Here is a 4,110-nt window from a genome sequence, read left to right as displayed (position 1 = left end):
TTGCAATCTTGTTACATCATAGATTTCAAAGGAGCCATCTGGGATCCTATATGCCCCTAAAGGATGCTTAAAGCAGAGTTCAAAAATAACAAAAACAGCCCATCATTCTTAGTTGAAAATCATCTTAGATCTTTGTAGAAAAGTGTGGAGCAAGAACCACAGTGTAACTTTGTCTGACAGAGGGTCTGAAGTATAATTGTGGGTCACAGCTTTGATCACTGTTCATCACTGCCATTGATCTCCAACTACAAGTTGGAGATCCTCTTCTCCATGAAAAATAGTATAAATGGAAGTTATGGTATAGTCCTCCCTCAACTATGAATAAAAATCCCTCATACAAAAACATCCCCAGTAAATATCTTGTAATACAAAGTTACTGGATATTTGGATGAAAGCCTTTCTCAGACTATTCTCTCTGACCCCTTTCATATTAAAAACATAGCTATAAATGGGGGAAAGAACTTGAATATAGGCTTTTAAAGTGAATGTCCCAATTCTTTTGAGCTTTTCATCTAGTTTGATACACATTTTAAAGTTGAGCCTCAATTGACTCCAAAACCACAAGCCTATCCATCATCTCAGCTTTTGTTGGGTTCCTTTTTATTTTAGTATACTAGAGCTTTTTTAATTTAAACAGCTTTTTTTCTTTTCCTTTTTTTTTTTTTTTTCTGTCTTTTTGGGGGGTTTTTGTGGGTTGTTTTTGTTTTTCAATATGATAACATACTGTGCTTTGAAGATCCTTGGAGCTATACAGACCAAATAAACCTTTCAATGACTTTTTAAGAATTCTTTTACATTTGTATATCCTGGATGTGTAATTCTGTGTCCCAAAATTGACCACACAATCACTTCTTAATTGTTGAACTGTATTTCTTATAAAATCCATTCAGATGTGGAACTCATATATGTTCAAAATTTAGTGGATCTTCCTCCACCCAGTCCATGGAACAAACAAGAAAAGGTGAAGCTAAGATAAACTTTCCTGGGAAAAGGAGGTTAAGGCAATGCAAGGAGAATGAGTGTTTCAGGAAATATTTTTAAATATTAGTAACTTATGTTTCAAAATTATAATTTTTCTCTTTTGGTAGTATACAGTGATGATCATCATATCAATAATTAAATAGTACCATAGTACTAAAAGACAAAATGGAAAATTAAAAAAGAAATACAACAAAAACCCTTTATTGCTTTAAAAACATGCATGTCACATGTGTTCCCCATTGTGTTCCAGTTGGTTTTCCACAATACTGGCTGCTACTGGCTTAAATGCACAAGAAATTAACTTCTGTTATCTCAGAGTTGTTGTGTAAATGCTAAATTTGTCTTCTTACTGTCTGCCTATATTTACTTTCCTATATAAATAAAAGTTATGTAAGAAGATATTTTTGTACTTGATTTAGAAAACTTCAGCAATGTTCAGCTCACAATAGTAAGCTATCTTGCTAAATGCAAGTGCTATTTTCCTATGATTTTGTTGTCTCCTATGAATTTTTAAAAAATCTAATTTATTCACAGCCAGGAGTGAGTAAAATCACTGGTTTCCCAGTAGAGTCATATTGTTAACATGTACCACATCTTTCCTGACCTTGCATAGCAGTTTTAGGGGTTGGACTCCATAATTGGTCCAATTATAAATACACTTGTCAATCAGTTAGCTTTCCTGGAACTTTGGAATAATCTCAGTGTGTCTGGTTTTGTTCAGTCCAAAGTTCTCAATTGCAACTGACCAAAAAATTACATGCCAGCTAAACCTATCAGACCTTTCATGCCATTCTCTTCTACATAAATTAAAATTAAGTTCTTTGCTCAAACCAATATCTTCCAATATGCTTTTCATGAGCTGCTGTATTTACTGTTCACATCTTTCTTTTGCAATACAGATTAAATGTGGATCCAGAGCTCAGCTTCAAAGGGGCCCTCCAAATGGGATATTTTCATCACAGCATGCATTCACAATGCAAATATGATACCCATCTAGGCCTTTTATGAGCTTAATTTATCCATGCTTATTTATCATCATTAAGTGCAGCATGTGATAAGGATCCATGTGGCATCTCTACTGACGTGAAGTGGGGGAGATTATTAACATTATTTATGAAATCTAGCAAATAAATTACATGATATCACTCACCATAAAAAAACAAATCCTCAGCTAATGACATAAATGTGTTGAACTAACCTGTTCTCTTCTAGCACATATGTAAAATAATAGTGCAAAGGGGTGACAGAACATCAAACGTCACCTCTTTATCAAAGCTGAGAGAGCCCTGTAGAAGTCTCAAGGAAATTTCCAAACCACTAGATTTGAGCGTATGGTACACCATAGATTTGTTGTGTAGCAATAGAAATGTAACTAGAGGATGAGCTGTGGAAGAACCCCAAGTCAGGGAGTTTGGAGAAACTCTTCTGAAAGTTGCATTACTCCAGGGAAGTTGTTTTAAGACACTACAAGTGCAGTCTGATTTTGGGCTGACCCACCTTCCCATTTCTTCTCATAAGACCAGTAAAAACACATGAACAAATGCCAATTTGTACAAAGTGTATTTTTTAAAATAAGCAGTGTCGTGGTTTGAAGGGAAGTGAGTTTTTTGGAAGTAGTGGTCAAACCAATTAGTCTTTAGATCTGAATATTGGCACCTTTGTTGGCCACTAAGAGGTGGACACGCCTCTGAGGACACGAGGGGTTAAACGCCGGATTTCCCAGCAGGACTCCCTCTTTCCTGCTCTGCTTTCGGAGAGGGAGCGTCTTCTCCTCTCCCCTGCCGGCCTGGCTAGGCCGGGTGGGGGAGGGGAGCAAGGTGGGCCTGGCTGAGCAAGGTGGGCCTCGGGGTGGGGAACAGAGGGAGCTGGAGTGGAGCTGGTCCAGCTTCCATCTAGAATGGAGGGGTGGAGGGAGAACTTTGGAGGTGCCTTCCGTCCCCCTCCCTGTCCCATCCTGTTCCCCCCCCTTTCCCCCCCCCGGTCCCGTCTCTCTCCTCCCCCCACAGAGAGAAGGTGCCGAGCTGGAGCTGCTTGTGAGAGCTGCAGTGCCTGCGATCGCCTGTGCCTGACCTTGGTGGTGGGAGATAAAGCTTTTAACTCTTTCTAAGGCAGAAGAGAGTTATCCCTGGACGCTGTATTCTCATAGTTGGTGGTTTTAGAAGAGAGAGGACAGCCTGGGACCGAGAGGGTAATGTGAGATGAAAAGAAGCCCCTTCGATGGCCGGAATGAAGAGGAGTGGCTTATGAGGCCGGACTTTTCTTGCATAATATAGCCATAGACGGACCCTGGACCCTCCTGATTATAAATAAGACTGTGTTTGGGTGGATGTTTTTGGCTCAAACCCAGAGACGTTTTGGCCTGCTTCTTGGAGCCCCCGGCCCCAGGGGTAAATGGGGGGGACCTGAGTCCCAAAATGAGAAGATGGCTGGTTTTTGGTACTTGGCCAAAACATCCTTAAAAAGAGCCCTGTTGCAGTGCAGGTCCATGGACGGCAGTGAGAGTGCCGGACATGGAAAGGAGGGTGTCACCCTGGCAGACCCTTCTAGGCAGTGCCATGGGTGACGTGGGAACACGGGATGGTGGACCTGTGTTTCCTGTGGGGGGGGGGGGTCTGTGGTGCGAGAGAGACTCCTCTCGTCCTGGATGGAATGTGGATTGTCTGAATTTTAAAGGATGATGGTTTGGATTAGGAACCCAGGGTTGTTGGGGGATTAAGCAAGTAGATGAAGGTAATGTGCTGGAGACAACTGAGTGAGCATGTATGGAATGGAAATTGGGGGGAGGAGAAGCAGTGTTTTGGGAGGTTTTCTCTTCTGCTTTTGGGTGGCTGGGTTTTTCTTTCCTTTTCTATTGTCCATTGTTATGTAATATAATAAATTGTCTGTCTGTTTCAAGAAGTAGGCCTGCTCTGCTCTGTTCTTGACCACATCTCACAGGAGTTCATTAGGTAAAATATACCCTCATGGGTGTATTGGCATTTTGTCAAATGTCAACCCATGACAGCATCTATCGCAATCTCCTGAAGCAATATACAGTTGAAATATTTAAGGCAATCAGTCATATATAATGTCACTTAAGGTGCTGTGTAATCTTTATTCAGAGTCCTCAATGGGGTGCAGTGCAAAACA

General features: G+C 40.9%; 1 long non-coding RNA gene across 2 annotated transcripts; it reads left to right on the top strand.

Moving 5' to 3' along the window:
* The first annotated feature begins 2,566 nt into the window (after positions 1-2,566).
* Positions 2,567-3,879, top strand: LOC134563794 (uncharacterized). Of its 2 annotated transcripts, none has more exons than XR_010083423.1 (2): positions 2,567-2,798; positions 2,988-3,879. It is a non-coding gene; the product is annotated as an uncharacterized LOC134563794 (long non-coding RNA). The 2 variants fall into 2 exon arrangements; XR_010083422.1 differs by having other exon boundaries at positions 2,567-2,817.
* Positions 3,880-4,110: the final 231 nt, after the last annotated feature.

The sequence above is a fragment of the Prinia subflava genome, chromosome Z, assembly GCF_021018805.1.
Source record: "Prinia subflava isolate CZ2003 ecotype Zambia chromosome Z, Cam_Psub_1.2, whole genome shotgun sequence".
Lineage (NCBI taxonomy): Eukaryota > Metazoa > Chordata > Aves > Passeriformes > Cisticolidae > Prinia > Prinia subflava.
This window is presented reverse-complemented; position numbering and strand designations above follow the sequence as displayed.